The sequence below is a fragment of the Podarcis pityusensis genome (genome assembly GCF_964106645.2).
Source record: "Podarcis pityusensis genome assembly, chromosome: 5".
In the NCBI taxonomy this organism is placed as follows: domain Eukaryota; kingdom Metazoa; phylum Chordata; class Lepidosauria; order Squamata; family Lacertidae; genus Podarcis; species Podarcis pityusensis.
Genome location: NC_138032.1, coordinates 56495289 through 56512592, shown reverse-complemented (window position 1 = coordinate 56512592; position 17304 = coordinate 56495289). Strand labels below are relative to the sequence as shown.

Below are 17304 nucleotides of genomic sequence, written 5' to 3'. Positions count from 1 at the left end.
TGAGGATGCACAGTGTGACTTAATTTAGCTTTTTTAATTTTTTTCTTAGTTCACAGCAGATAAAAATGGCAACTGTGCCAAACCATCATTTCACAGTGACTCTTGCAGCTTCTGTTATTTGCAAGGGACATAAGATTAGATACTAAACACTTTCTAGGGCAATTAGGCTGAAAGGTTTCATTTTTAGACTGATTTCCCCCAGTTGTTATCAGCACAAGTGTGCTTTTCAGAGGAAACAGTTAGTGTTTCCTTGATGAAATTTATCAAGTAACTTATCAAGTAACTAATGATGTGATCCTGGAACTCCCCAGCTTGGACAGTAATCATTATTCCTTTTGGATTGATTTTTCTTTTTTTCCTTTCTTTTTTCAATAAGATTTTTCAAATAAAACACTATGCTGTTGATATCTTATTGGAATTACTTATGGCTATAGAAGCAGTTAACAAAATAAGTCTGCATTTAATGCTAAAGTCAATCATTAACCACTAGGTAAATAAATACTTTGTGGTGGGGGTTATTGGTTTCATTTGTTACCATGTTATTATTTTTGGTTTTTTTATACTGCAAACTGTCATCCTTGGATGAAGAATATAGAAATATAGAAACTAATTAATTAAAAGGTGGGAATGCTTCTCCTAAAATTCCTTTCTTGCTGTATACAGGTTTTACAAGCTGTATACAGAATACATAAACTGATAAGTTTCTAACATTGATGAAGCTAAGCACACACACATATATATATATAATCCATGGAATTAAATTTGTAATGAAAGAAAATAACTGGCAGATCCTTAGCATGGGTTACATTCAGTTAAATCCCAGTGAAAACATTTGCCATCAATGAAATTGTAGAAATTGCCTCAGATTAGTAAATTGTATAATTTGACTTGTGCCCAATGCTGTGTGCAGCTACTGGGATTAAATCCCTTTAAATTAAGGGGAATTTTCTTCTAAGTAAATGTTTTTAGGATTGATCTGCATGTTTATTGAAAGTGAGTGACTTAACAAAGGACACAATCCAACCATGGTGAAGCATATTTTAAATCCAAATGATTTCAATAGGAGAATTAAGCATATACTTTAACTCAATTCTGCTATGATAAAATAGATTTAAAAGTACTTACATTTGGCTTGTGCCCCAAAGTGTACTATCTATGAGCGTGAAAACAATGTCTGAACAATGACAGTCATTTTAAAGGTGGAACTGATAAAAGTTACAATGTTCCACTTTTGCTCTTACGCTTTTTAAAGCACAGATTGCTCTTAGTTTAGATTTCATGATGTGTGAAATAAATACATATGTAGAAATACCTTGAATATATGAGAATGCCATATGTACAGATATATTAGAAACAGAGTATACTGCTTTTAAAAATAAATAAATGCTTTTGAAAGAATTTGAAGCTAGGGTTGTGAAAATGCTTCATTTGCTTAAAATGATGTTTTTAGCAATGTTGGAAAGAAGAGCCCTTGTGACTGCCATTTGAACTGGGCTTGGTTGTAAATGAAAGCTTCTAAAGACTGTTCAGGTAGAACAATTTCTGAATGATTTCTTGTAAACAGATTCAGAATTTTTCAATTTGGGAGTAATAAAATGTTTTTTGGAGAGGCCAACATTTTGTCATAGCTGTTATCCAGTGCATCTTTAATTGATAATCTAGTGTTCCTTCAGAAACTTCAGACATAATACAAAAAGCAAATAGCGACCCTGTGCAAGTCATACTGTAGGTAAAAGCTTCTGGTTGCTTCTGGTAGCTTGTGAGCGCAACATTTTTCAGTAGAGCTCATGCACTTTTAAGATTAAGGCAGGCGTTCTTTCTAAACATGGTGAAAATGGTTTGAACACACATTATGTGCCCTGAAAACAAATGCCTCTGAATATAGATAATATGTCATACACTTCAGAATATCTCTCTCTTTACTGCTTAGTCCTTCATCACTCTTATTAAGACTTCAGGGATGTGTATTTGGGTGGTGGTGGGGAAATCTATAGCTGTTTTCCCTTTTTAATGTGTTAGTCTGTTTATAAGACAATACCAACAGCATTGTTGAGATGTGAGCAGCCTCCTTCTTGAGTCAAACATTTTTTCTCTACAACCAATTCATTTGCATGAGGATGACATTTGTTGCTCCAGTAATTTCATCTGATAATGGCCAGCTTGCAAAGCGGATCTGAAAACATATTCCTTAATTATGTGTTGCTAAGCAACGAGAGGGTTTGGTCATAATCACAGAAAGATTATCTTTCTATTGAAGTCACTGCAAAGGTTTAGCTGAAGTAGGACCTTCTGCTAATTCCCCCCCCCCCTTCCATTCTTGTTTTGTTCTGTTTCTTTTTCTGCCCAAAACAATGAAGGAAGGTATTTGCCCCTCTTCTTAAAATGCAAATTTAATCTAGGAGTTAAGGTAAGATCCATTGATTACGGAAACATGGGTGAAATGTAGATCCAGGGTATCTTAATAATGAAGAAATATAAATCTTTATTTTAAAACATTTTCAAATAATGCTCAGGAAAGGTACTTGAACATGCATATGACATTTAAAAACACAGTTGCAAGGTCATAGTTGGGGTGCAGAATTGGCCAGTGGTAGAATGCTTATATATATCTTATATTTACTGCTATGAGATGAATGCCAAGGGAACCTTAACTTTTTTTAAGGTATCTGAATCACAGTGTAAATGTTAGCTTAGGCTGCAGTCCTGTATGGGACTTACTTCTGAGTAGATATATATATAAGATGACATTGTTAGGCTCTAATCTTACATGCACTTATTGATGTGTAAACCCCCTTGAATTCAAAGGGACTCCAAACCCTTGGGGGGGGGGGTTCGTTCCAAGGCAGGAGGAGAAGCTAGACAGATGTGGGCTCCAACAGATTCCGAGCCAACCTTTCACTACCAGTGGCAGGGATGCATATGGGGTAATGGCTCTGCCCCCCAACAGCTGCCCTGCAGGGGCTTGGGTTGCTCCGTTACTTTCAAGTAAACATGTAAAGGTTTGCACTGTTAATTAGATTTTCCCCTTAAATTAAAGGGATTTCCACTAATCGGCTGCACTGTTGGCATATAAAGATTGGTTGAAGTATATAGATATCATAAGCTTCTAGTGAACTTGATTTTAAAATGTAAAGATTTAATTGGTAGCTTTAGTTGTAACACACCTTCTAGAGAGCAATCCCAATTGAACCAGAGTGAGACTTGCATCTGCGTAAACATACATAAGATTGCATTGATGATATATAATGGATTGTAACTAATTCTGTCCATGCACATATAGAACAGATGCCTGCTTATGGATTTTTCCTCTCCCCACCCCCCAGCAGCCTCAAAATCTGTTCCAGAGAGTTGAGGAAGAGCTGAAGTCCACCTATGCAAGGTTGGCTTCCATTGAATATCTTCAATGAGATGTCTTTTAAAAATCAGTTCACTCAATTTATAGCTTCATGCCTTTCAGTTTTTGCCTTTTCAGTTACAGCAATTCAGGCTCAAGGACACTGACTTCAGCAGTAAGTTGTTATTATATATTTTGTTTAATTATGCAAGCCAATGTATCTACAACTGAGCCAGTTTCAAGGTCCTTGTATTAATTTAAAGAGTCCTGAATGACTTAGGTCTAGGGCACCTCAGGGACCCTTATTTCCCAGCTTGGCCACTGAGATAATCTGCAGGAGCACCACTGGTCGTTCCCTGAGTTGGCATGGATCATTTGACAAATGCAAGGAACTGAGCCTTTGGTGTAATTGGCACAATACTGTTGAATACCCAGCCAATAGAGAATCAGCAGGTTTCAACTTTTAAATGCCCACTGAAAACTTTTCTATTCCATCAGGCCTGTTCAGGTGATTTGGAATTCATCTTTCCACAATAGCTGATTTCTGGTTTAAACTTCTTTATGTGGTTTTGTGTACTGTTGTTGCAAACTGCTCTGATATATTTTATGAATAGCGGTATGGAAATAGTTCTATAAATGAATAAAAAGATTTATAATATGGCATAGACAAGAAACTCAAGGAGTTGATGTGAAAACTAGAGGTAGGGAAACTGGTCTAACATCAATCTGGGAAGGGCTCATTCTTTCCAAGCTTTTATTTCTGTTTTCTGTTTTAATTTTAAAAGAAAAAAGGGGTTGGGGATTTTTTTTCTTAAATCATTACAAATCTGTTCCTGCTAGCCCTTGCTTGTCTGAGCCTCCATACCCATTGCCTAATTCTGCAGCAGCAGCAGGCATGTAGGTATGGAGGGATGTGAATGGACAAACAAGGAGGGGAGGAATAGGGCTACTCCTTGGGTTTTCATTGGTCCTCAAAGCCTTACCAACACAAACTGCTTAGCTCTCAGAGCATTTTAGTTTGTCAGGGCTGCTGGGTCCTGTATAATTACAATTCTTACAATTTTTCACCAGCAGCTTTTTGTTTGCAGTCAGGTTTTTTGGGCATCATTGCACTTCCATAACACTGTTGCTGCTACTGGAAGGGGATGGGGGGCAGATCAGATTTGCCAAGCTTATTTACAAGTCTAGCTGAAATTAAAGGGATTTGGGCTCATATCATAAAAGTTATGTTATTGCCAGACTGGGGGAGGCTCGCTTCCCAGCCCTTCACCTCCAATTCTGGAACTCTGCAACATCACCTACAAAGATGGGCTGTAAACTTAATTCCTTTGCCAAGCAATTCTCTCTGAAAATGTAAAAGCTTAACCTTGCTCACCCAGCATTGCCAACTGCTTTAAATGCCTTTCACGTCTGCCATAGTTTCAAGCTTTGGCTAGAAAAACACTTTGGAAAGCACACACAAAATAAATAGAATAGTCATGAATTTAGACTTTAAAATAATCTTTTAAATTATGAGACTTGTGACAAAGCTACAGCAGTTAGCAATCCCACTTGTTGACAGTAAATTTACAGTTTTCAGATGTCTTTTCTGTCACTCATTGATATGGGATGGGGAGATCAGGAGCACAGTTTAATCCTACTTTGTTTTAAGCAATTGGAGTTAGAATAATTCACGGTGCTCTGAGTATACATAACAGGAAATGGGATTTAATCAAAAGTGAAAATAGAAGCTTTCATTCCCCTATAACAAATGAAGAAGGAAGTTGGGGGAGTGAGCCCTCAAGTCCAACCTTCACTGCAGCTTGTTCCTGATTACCGAAGTGTAGTTTATAATTATTATTGTAGGAGCCAATCCTAAGTGATGCAAGCAAGCCAGGCCAGGCCAGGTTTGAGTAATACTACCAGCAAAAAAAGTGACGAACCTTGTCACATTAAATAATAGATGCCTCATAACCCGTACTTGTGGATCCTCCCTACCTAAGACTTCTGAGTTACATTTGTGTCCATAGTATATTTACAACTGATTGGCTCAGATTCAAATTTGCACTTTTTAAATTTACTTTAGTTAGTTACCTTAATCAGAAAACTCTTTAAGCTGTGTATATAATAAATAAGATAAAATCGGCAATACTTTAAAAACAACAACAAAGAAAAAAATAGCTCTCCTTCTGCCGGACCACCAGCCTGATAAATATATAATTACAACATTTACATTTGTCATCTGGGGGCAGCCATTCCATCAGACTGCCTCACTGGGAGAGATAGGAAACAGAGCTCATTTCACTAGCTTTTCTGGAAGTCCAGCTCCATCAGGCACTTCCTGCCCCTGAACTATGCCAGCTGGTGACTAGAGGAACAACTGTTTAGAAATTTGTGCCTAAATTTTTCTTCTTCCCTCCCTGTCACTTTTCCCTTGTCTTTCATGTATTTTTAGATTGCAAGCCTACAGATAGGGACTGTCTTGTTTTAATTGATCATATGTAAGCCCTTCTGAGAGCTAGAGAGCGGGGCTTTTTTTAGGAAGCCCCCAAAATTGGCAAAAAATTGGGCGCCATTTTTACACCCAAGAACCAGGACATTTCAGGATTTCTGACATCTTCCTAAGAGTCTTTATATGCTCCTTGGGCTAAAGCAAATAGGTGTAATACTGCTGGCATCTTTACCATGGTCAAAAGAAACTGGGAGTAGCTTGTGGGCTGCCTTCTTCCTATTTTCTGCGTGTTTCCTCACCCCTTTTCTTATAAGCTGCAACTATGCTTGTTTACACTTGTACTTACCAATGTTAATGTTTGGAAACCAACTTCAAATCTTGGTTTCAATCGCTAATGGAAAGTTAACTGTGGTTAATGGTAACCATTATTAGTCTCAGTGCTGATGTAATATTTGACACCACAGTTGGTTGTGCAAAGGGAAGGTAGGTTTGAAGGAAGAATGAGGCAGCCCTAAGCCTCTTAACCATGGTTAAGGGATCAGTGGCATTATGTCTACACAGAGCTGGTGAATGTTACTTAATGTGCACATCGGCTTGACAGACGATAACCACTAGCAACCTAGTGTTAACTTGGGTAGTGCTCATGCTTGCTGTATCCTACAACAGAAAAATGAATAATGACAATACGGGTTTCTAAATAATAATAAAAATTGAATGCAAATGACTTTTCCTCACTTGAGGTGTCGAAATGCTACTCTCACAGTGAACAAAGAATATGCACAATTTCATCTTCATAAACCACATGCAATTTTAGAGACAAACAGAATTGTCCTTGAATTATTTATTTCATCTTCCATATGTAAAATTGCTTCACAAATTTTAATAAATACCAATCTTTACAGTGTCCATGTAATATTTAGGAAGATATCTGAAACCATTAAATATGTGTCTTTTGTCACTAGAAACTGTTCTTCCCCAGCTATGAAGTTTTAGCGGTGATACATGAGGATGTGAATAGGATGTTGATGAAAGGTGATGAATTATACTACTGAATTGTGATTAAATCACAAAGGTGTGAGCTTGACTCCCATCCTGCTTTGTTCTGAGCAGGATGCCAGCTAAATATTAGCACCTGTTCTTCACATGCTTGCATCTCAGTCAACTATCCCTCACCATCCTTGTCCTTACACGTTCTCCATTTATAGAGAGAGCCACCTGCTCTAAAACAGCCTGTTCCTCATACAGGAATTCCTTCTTTGGTGAGGTTTCCCTCACCAACAACTTCTAAAGAAGATTTAAAAACATTTCTGTACCCGGGTGGGTGATTTTTCTTAATGTACCTAAAGGCAGTTATAATCCTAGTCTAATGCTTTAATGACAGTAATTCCAAACACTAAATATTTGTACAGTATTTAAAATGTTGGAACAATTTATCAAAATGAAAATTAGAACTATTTCATGAAAAAGTACGCTAAATACGTAACATTTTCCTATTACAGAATGTTACATTTAACCAGTATACTTTATATGAACTGTTACTTGTACCTCACAGAAAACGGCAAACATTTGCTGTGCCCAAGTGTCAGTTTACACTCCTGAATTTCTCCATGTGATCATGTATGTGGGCACACAGACCCAAAGAGAGTTGGTTTGAACTATGGTTTGAACACGATCTGGTTGGATAGCAGGAGAAAGTGCTACCAAGGTGATGGTAATGCTCACTGTGTCAGCACCCTGTTCAAATTTTCTGCATGTGGTTATGTGGATAGTTCTAAAATTACAGGTTTATGTATCAACCATCCTGCCTCATCTCCAGCAAAGTGCATGCTATTTGGTTCCCTAGAGAAAGGTACATTGTGTTTACTTTCAAATTTCCTGAGATTTAGCAACAATTTAAAAATCTATTCATTTATTTTGAATATATTTATCCTTCCATTTCTGGGCTCAAGGGAGATCACAGTAACAAAAATATTAAATGCAATCTTAAGCTAGTAAAGTCAACTGAAAGAAAACAGCACCCACCCTATAATAAACAAACAGCCAAATGCCTTGTGAACCAAGAATCCTTTTTTTTTTTTTTTTGCACCCTCTTAAAACAAAACAAAACAAAACAAAACAACAGCTCTGCACTTCCCCTAGGAAGGTACTCGGGATAAAGGCCTTGTTCCTTAAAGCGGATGTTCTTGCTTCCCATTGTGAGGGTATTTGGAGCAGGGCCCAGCCTTCTGACAATAATTGCTGCCAGCCACATATGGGGAGAAGTGATTTTATGTTGTGAGTCCTAGGCTGTGGAGGGTCTTCAAGTTAAGCATCTGCACCTTGCATTCTGTGTGAAAACAAATCGGCTGCCAGTGCTGTTGCAAAAGCTAGGATGTTCCTAGTCACTATTAAGAGCTATGCAGCACCATTTTGCACTAGCTTGCCCATATTGAGCATATTGCTATTTCACAATAGCTGAGATACAGAGGGCTGCTTTGTGTGTACTTCATGGCTTGGACATGCCTGGGGGAAATCTGCTTCTCCCACCCCCACCTCCAAATAAACAACCCCTCGCACACTGGTTGTGTGGTTTGGGGGCTCTTGGCTCATGTGTTCCTTTTTCCTTTCTAATGTTGACAAATGAAGCTGCCTACTAAATTTTGTTTGACATTTCTGAATAGTTGCATTCGGAACGCTGTCCACTGGCTGACAGGTATGCAATACAGGATTGCTGCAATCTAAACGTAAAAGTCTAAAATATTTGTCAGCAAACCAGAAGAGATTATATGTTACAAAACTTCACAGCTCATTTGCATTGGTGGAAAGAGCCAAACACACAGTTTGGGAGACTTCCAGTCAATAGCAAAATTAGTGTCCTGTCCCCACCCCAATGATCTATGCTGGCTCTAGCCTTGTTCAGTGCTAACTGTGAAGATACTTCGCAAGTGTTCAAAGTACTTCATGTGCATTGCCTCCTTCTTATCCTTGAAGTTCCTCACCATGCATCAAATGGCTAGGCTGTGTATGAGGAGTCCATTCAAGGGAGGAAATAGTCTACTAGTGAACAGTTGCACAGGAGTTTAGATGAGTTTGGTCCCCTTTCCTCCTTATCAACTGATTTGTATAGTTTTAACTTTTTTGAAGTGGTTCCTTCAGAGCTGCCATGTCTTCTCTGGATTCTCAGTAAATAAGTGAGCAAATTGAATAGCATTCAGCACAACTAAACTTGAGGATATGGTAGAGGTAGCAAGCTAGCACACTGAGGAAACAACTTCTGTTTTGTCCCTTTGAGACAATTTCAAGTTATTCTGAGAAATTACAGCCCCCATTTGGTGTAAGAGTACATAGTAATTTATTGGCTGCCATATATATTGTTTTTAATTAGTCACATGAGCAGTGTTGTCAAATGTAAAGTTAGGTCTTCGTGTTTGTCAACTAGGAATTCAGGAATTTTTAACACTGTGAAAAAGAAAGGAATGTTTGAAAGAAAATCCCTTCAAACTTCCAACAGTTGTAATCACTTCTTTGCATGGAAGGATTAGAAGTATTGTTTAGGCTCACATTTATTTTTATTATTATTATTTTGTTAAAATGCTTCTATACTCGCCTTCATCAAAGCAGTGAACAACAAATGTAGATCATGATGTGCAACAAAGAAGAAAAATCAATACCATCAAAAGAAATAATAAAATAACCCAAAATAACACTTTAAAAAAAATGCCTGTGTAGATTAAAATAGCTTAACCTGTGGTCTGAAAGCTTGTAAAGCAGGCACCAGCTATGCCTCCTTAGGGAGGGCATTCCAGAACTTAGGTGCCGCTGATGAAAAAAACCTTTGTAATTCTATAGCACAGTTCCAATAAGGAAGGTCCTTGGAGAAGGGCCTCGTCTGAAGATCTTACGATACAGGCAGGCTATTATGCTTTCTCTCCTCTTCTCTTACTAAGTGTACCAAGACGTCCCACAGTTCCCCCAAGTGGATTTGGGAGAAGGACTCCATTCAGATGCATGGTGGGAATTCTTGGTTCAGATGTTATCTTCTAAGCGTCTTTTATGAGCTACCTTACATGAAGAAGCATGTGAACCCAAAGGCCACTCCCCTTTGTGTCTAGGACCCGCTGTTTAGGACCCACCACATGCTTAGGACTGGGGTGTTAGAAGGTCACTGTAAGATCAGTTTGTAGAGAGCAATTTGGGAAATGTCTTAAATGGTTCAAGCTCCTAAACTCTGAGCGATTCCTGGAAAGGTAACACTTAAAGTTTTGTAAATATGTTCTCAGTTAAAAAACACAATGCTCCTATAAGCACAGCTGTGTGTAGTATAAACATAGGACCGATACATGAGAGAGAATATCCTGTTTCAGTGAGTTTGTACAGAGCAAATAAGGAATTCTTAAGTTCTGTTGAGAGTAGCGAATGAGAAATGGGATATCATGATTGACTGACCTGTTTCTGAAACCAGATCTTTTGGAGCTTAGTAGAAGTCTCCTTTAAGTATATTGTGGGTTTGATAGAAAGCTTTCCCCTTGGGAGATGGTGGAGGGAAGTCCTGTACGATTGTGCCTCTTTCCTGGTTTTCCCAGCTACCCACTGGTAAGACTAATTGCTGTTGTAGGCTACACAGTGGTGAACAAGGGTCACTTCATTGATTAATATGATTCTTGCTCCCTTGGCACATCTTTGAATCTGGTTTAGTTGCATTCTGTTTGAACAGTAATGCTGCTAAGTGGAGAGTAACTGAGGTTCAAAGTCCGGAAATGTAAGTTATACCTTTCAGAGTCCTAAATACTGGTAATTAATATAAAGCACATGAACCTACACGTCTAAGAAATTAAAGAATTCTGCAGATGTTTGTCAAAGAATCATCAAATTGCCTGTGCTTCTGGAAACTAAAAGAAGCACACAATATTTATATTTACAAGTTTTGTTACATCTGCTGTAAGAAAGCAAAAGTCCAGGAGAGGCAGCTTCACATTGGAAAGGGTTTTTTTGGTCATTATTTAAAAAAGTTTTCCACTTAAAATACAATAAAAGCCAAACTAATCTTAAAAGGAAAGGAAAGAAACCAAAAAAAAAGAGAAAAAGAAAGAAGGAGGGGTGAGTATATTAATACTAAGCTTCTTATATCTTTATTCCACACACAGAAGAGTGAACTTTTGCCCAGCTCTCACCTGGAAATCTATGCTATGAATCTATGCTATGAATCTAGGATTCCTTCCAATGGTGAAGGAAAATTCAACCATTTCATTTTCCTTCACCATTACCACCATAAGAAAACAGGCTCAAGATGGCCTTTATCTGTTATTCGCTTATTTCGTTTATTTGATTTGTATCATTTTTGGATTAGAGCCCCCAAAGCAGCTTAAGATGCTCACAAATACTACAGAAGGAGTCATTATGATGGTGTGTATTTGTCTTCCTCCTTCCCTTTCTTGGTATTCTCACACAGAGCAGTTGGTCTTATATGGCCATGGTAAACATGAGAATGGGGCAGTCTAGAAAAATCTGAGCTGGGTGTGTAACAGTATTTATTCCTGACTTCCTCCCTCTCTTAAAGCAGATAACAAAAACATGTGAATTCTGAACAAAATCCAAACCTTCCAATGCAGACATATCCAGACAGCAAGAGAAACTGAGCAAGGACACATCCAAGCATCTCTGCTCTTTGACAAAATGATTGTCTACTCCTTGATACTAAGAAAAGGAATAAAAAAGTAGCTTCCAGAGCTTGCAGATACACCAAATTGAGCATGCCATCCCTTAACTTTCATAAGATTACTCCATATTCTGAAAGAAGCCGATTATCGCAGAACTCAGCTGAAAGGATGAGTGAAAAAGTTGTGATTGGCAACACAGGGTGGAATTCAACTAAATTTGACCTGTTGAAATGAGTGAATATAGGTTAGGTCCATTAATTCCAATAGGCATCAACAGCTGGGTATGCCTCCAGTTTTTGTACAGTGGTACCTTGGGTTAAGAACTTGATTTGTTCTGGAGGCCCGTTCTTCACCTGAAACTGTTCTTAACCTGAGGCACCACTTTAGCTAATGGGGCCTCCTGCTGCTGCCGCGCCACCGCCGCCGCACGATTTCTGTTCTCATCCTGAAGCAAAGTTCTTAACCCGAGGTACTATTTCTGGGTTAGCGGAGTCTGTAACCTGAAGCGTCTGTAACCCGAGGTACCATTGTACTCAATCTGTTGTTGCGACCTTTGGTTTCTACTTTTCCTTGGTCATAATTATTAGCACAACTGTTTCTGGCATAACTAGTTTGTGGCATCTGCTTCTGGAAGTGCAGGGAAGAACAACACCTTTTTAAAAAGGACATTCTGTGTCTCTGAGGATGCCTCTGAGCAGTTTCCTAGTGGAAAGTGGCTTTGCCTCTCGTTGTAAAAGTTATACCTGGCCTTCATGGGGGTACTTTCTTAGCAACCACTCCCCCTGGAAAGACCATGGATACTCTCACTGTGATTACACCATGGTAAGCAGTTTAGATATTACAACTGGGGCAGAGATCATTCACCATGGGTGGCATGTTCTTTGCAGCATGCTGTGAATAAAATAATATATGATTTTGATCAATGGGATAGGATTTTGTTATTGAGAATGGAAGGCAACTTGTTGGTGGTAGTTATTTATTCAATTTATTTAGAAAATTTCTTAATCACTTTATATTCAAAAGAATCTCAAAGTACTATACAGAAAATAGAAATCAAATACAGTGGAACAGGATTTCAGAACATTTTGCAAATGTAGATGTAAATAATTGCTGGATTATTTTCTAAAATGAGTTTGAAAAGGACTAAAAAATTTTTGCAAAAAGATAGTATTCAAGAATTATAACAACTCAAAATAGTCATTTAAAAGTATGCTGTCAGAATTGCAAGCAGCTTATCTAGCTGACTTAACTTTACAACTATCTGATATGTAAGAATACATGTCACTTGTATAAAGTGAAATCTTACAGTGCCATGCCCAATGGCACAATCTAGAGAAGTTTAAAGTGTTTGTAGAGAGGGACGCAGATGGCGCTGTGGTCTAAACCACAGAGCCTAGGGCTTGCCGATCAGAAGGTCGGCGGTTCAAATCACTGCGACGGGGTAAGCTCCTGTTGCTTGGTCCCAGCTCCTGCCAACCTAGCAATTCGAAAGCATGTCAAGTGCAAGTAGATAAATAGGTACTGCTCTGGCGGGAAGGTAAACGGCGTTTCCATGCGCTGCTCTGGTTTGATAGAAGCGGCTTAGTCATGCTGGCCACATGACCCGGAAAAACTGTCTGCAGACAAATGCCAGCTCCCTCGGCCTGTAAAGCAAGATGAGCACCACAACCCCAGAGTCATCCGCGACTGGGCTTAATGGTCAGGGGTCCCTTTTAAGAGGGTATGAACAATAAGTAGATTATATCATAGAGTCCATCTTTAATGGTCAGTGTAGTCGTCTTGTAGGAAACATTGTCTATTGACCCTCAAGGCTGAAAAAGCCAAACTTCTCTTCAATATATTTCAAGTCAGGTAAAGAAAAAGTCCCAGTTTCAATCTGGAACATGTTATGACATTTCTTTCCACTTAAAAGGTGAACAAAGAATGAAATATCATGCCAGTTGTCTAGCTTAGTTTCCACAAAGTACCCTTCATAAGAGCTCCAAATCCTCCTCTTACTATAACAAGTATTAGAGGGTTTTTGTTTTTTTCATAGGAGTTTTATATGAAAAAAATAATAGCTTGGAGGAGTAAACATCACTTTGTGACAGGCTTTAGTGCTTTACTGCTTACTGGGCTTCAAGCCTGGAAGGATTTAAAAATCATTATACTTTAAGGGAAAGTTGAAGAGAAAAGAGGGAAGGGCAGGGGCTGTTCCAGCCAGCTGTTGTGATTTAGGAAAACACTTATATCAACCAAAAGAAAAGTAACTGAGATTGAGAGAGTCAGACAGCCTAGAAATAGCCATACCCAACAAGATTAGGACAAAATTAGAGCCCCAGTCTGGGTGAGCTTACTTCTCTAATACTACAAACATTAATAAAGACAAATCTTTGATCTTAGTGGATTGGGTTTTTTAAAAAAATCATCCTCCAAAACCTTTTATTACAAAACATTGTTCTTCAGTTTTTGATTGATTGCTTTGCAATATAAGTGGATGGTGTAGCATGTAATAATGCTTTGGCAAATAGACACGCAATGCAGCTGCCAGTTTTATTCTTTATGTTTATTTTTTGTAAAGGAAAGTTTCTTGTTCTAAAGAATCAATGCATTTTGTGGTGCATTTCCATATTTAATGTACAAGGGAAACTTGTCACCCAGGATTACAACAATGTTGTAGTTCAGAGGTTTTAAACCTTTTTGGGTCCACGGGTCCCTTGACCAGCTATATTCTTTCTGTGGCACCCCTGTGGGGCTCAGGAGCCCAGTTATGTCACCCCTTGCCTACAGAGCCAACAGCCCCTCATCACTTTTCGAACTCCCTCCCTTGTGGCATGTTCTCTCCTCTCCCCTCTCCTTGGGAGCCCTCCAGGCAGCCACTGCTGCCACCCCCTGGTCTCTGAGACCCCTGCTCCACAGAGAGGTGCCTCCTTACTGCCCCACAGGGGCCTGGGAAGCACCCACTGGCCAGCCCCAGAGGCACCATTCACCTGTGGAGCTTGTAGCCAGGGCTGCTGCAACAAACAGCCGCTCAAGCCTTTGGGAGGCAGAGACGCGAGTGGGCATCAGAGAGAGGGAAGAAAAGAGGCCTCGAAGCCAGTGTTACCCGTCATATGTGTAGTCCGGTGGACAGCTGCCCCCCTAGATCAAGTAAAACAATAGAAATATTTAACTAACTGACCAGTCACGCTGGTTCTGCCCTCCCTAACAAATATCCTGCCCCCCCACAAAGTCCTGCCTCCCCTAACAATAAACCTGGCTACGCCCATGTTGCCCACGGCACCCCTGAACATCATTCACCCCAGGATGCCATGGCACACCAGTTGAAAATCACTTTTGTAGTTAATTCATTGCTGTAGAATGTTTTGTGGTACCTGTAAATAGCATAACCTTTTCCTCTTTGTTTTGTTCCTTAGGGAAGTCTTTGCTTTATCTAGAGATGTAAAGGCCTGGGGTAGGTGCAGAACAGGATCCATCCCAAATTTTTCCAGTTTTTTCCCCAGGCCTTCGTATCTGTAGCTTTATTTAAGTAATAAAACTCTTTCAGCAGCATTATGGGAAGTACCTATTTTTTCCTCTCTCTGTCTCTCTCAAGAGTTTGTGGGTGTGCTTAGGTGTGGGTATATGCATGAACCAGAATTGGCCTATTCTCCACTTAATGATGAAAAAACATAATGATTTTTTAAATAACCACCTTGTACCTTTTATTTTATAAGGTAATTAAAAATAACTATTTTCTTTCATCATGTGTGATTTCTGATACTCCACATGCTGGATGCATAACTTACATATCCATCTACCCTTATGTTCTGGTTTCTTCCTTTCCCCTTCCTCAAGTTTCTTATGCAAGTTGCAAGTTTACTAGGTGTATATCTTAGCAATAGATTCTGTAAAAATAGAAATATCCTGCTTCATCTCAGCTAGGAGGAAGAGTCATATAGCTGGAGAAATGATAGATTTCGACCACAACTCAATGATGTATGAAAAACATAAGCATTTATTCTACTAGTAAAATGTTCCATGTGTGTTATGAAAGATATTGGAAGTAGATTCTCTTGTATTCACATGTCCCTTCTATGCCTGATTTAGATCACAACAACCCAAAAAATAACAATAGTGCAACTATGCTGTGCTACAACTTACTGCTATACCATGTGATGAGGCAACACATTAGAGGACCAGTATACTCACGAAGAGTCGGACACGACTAAACACTAAACAACATACAGTGGTACTTCTGGTTAAGAACTTAATTCGTTCTGGAGATCCATTCTTAACATGAAACTGTTCTTAACCTGAAGCACCACTTTAGCTAGTGGGGCCTCCTGCTGCCACCGCGCAATTTCTGTTCTCATCCTGAGGTAAAGTTCTTAACCCAAGGTACTACTTCCGGGTTAGTGGAGTCTGTAACCTGAAGCATTTGTAACTCGAAGCGTTTGTAACCTGAGGTACCACTGTAATAAGAAACTTTATTGCTTCTACTTGTATTAAAAAGAGGTGTCAAGTGGCCATCACAAAGCAAAAAATCTGGTTTATCATATATATGAAGACAAAACTGGTTTGAGACACTGAAATTATGTGCTGTATGTTTGACAGCAAGTAACATGCTATTGCTTTTGAGGCCAACTTTTCAGGATTTGTTGTGAGCAAAATACTTTTTCTCATTTCTTAAAGAAATTCTCTTTTTAGTAGCCACATACAGTTTTAATTATATGCCCTTCTGTAAAAATGTTAAAAACAAGAAAAAGACACAGCATTTCAGACACCAAGGCTGGATCTGGACACATCAAAGAAGCATTTCAGTTCAAAGCATTGTAAATTTAAACAGGGAAAACAGGTAGAGAAAACGGGACTCCATGTCACCATCTGGTGGCACAATGTTATATCGCACACACAACACATATGAAGAGCTTTTTCTTTACCAGTCTTGCTGAGTCCCAAGTAAGAAGCTGTTGGCCAGTGGAGTGTTTCTTTTTATTGGATGCATTTTTACATCAGCTACTGCAAGTCTACACAGAGTAATGTTACAAGCAGCAGAAAATGAACAAAAGTGGGCAACCTCTATCATCAGGTCAGCAAAAGCATTGGTAGAAAAAATAATGCCTTTTGATTGTGTGTGTATGTTCAGATACATATAGCAAAGAATTGAAGCACGTTGCTATTTGCTAACTGAACCTTTGACAGACTCGTTTAAGTGGTCTCTTCTTCCCAAGGTTCCCCTCAAGAGCTTCTTTCTTTCAGCTAATGACAAAATAGATTGAAACACCACAGGAAATAATTTCTAAAATCCTGTGCTTTGAGCCTTTAGGCAGTTTTTCAGTTGTTGGAAACATTTAGGAAGTTTCTATGAATGTTGGAGCCTTCCCTTCTAAACAAGGAAATGAATAAAATTTGTCAGAATGGCTGCAGCTGTGCTACTTGCTGAGAGCACTGAAATGGGCTTAGTGATTATGACCTGTTCATTGGGGCTTTTCGTATCATAGCCTGACTCCAGAAGTGGGAAGGCTCTGGATAAAAGGCATCCTAAGGCCTTTTGAAAATTATAACTTTCCAATGGGCATAATGTTGTCTTCTTCCTGTCTGTATTCCTGGCACATCTTGTAGAAAGGTTAGTTTCTGTGATGCATTTGGTTTGCAGACTGCTCTGGGCTGATGTGGAACTGAAATTATGTATAAATTGCATAAAACAGTATTGCATCATTTCTCTCTTCATTGAAAGAGCTGTATTACGTTGACACATAGCAAAATGCCCTTTGTTCAAATAATTGGTGGATGCATATGTGTCAGTATTTATCAGAAATTTATATTACCTGGGCCTTTACTTAAGAGTGAAAAAAAATCTGGTACTTGGACTAAATGATTCTATGTGAGGTAGGTGTTCATGTCTCTCCCTCAATCTCCCATTCATAGATAGATAGATATAG

At 38.8% G+C, this 17304-nt stretch overlaps 1 protein-coding gene across 8 annotated transcripts in view; it reads left to right on the top strand.

Moving 5' to 3' along the window:
* CTBP2 (C-terminal binding protein 2) overlaps positions 1-17304 on the top strand; it is a 210913-nt gene that overhangs the window by 144287 nt on the left and 49322 nt on the right. The gene's annotated exons all lie outside the window — the stretch shown is intronic.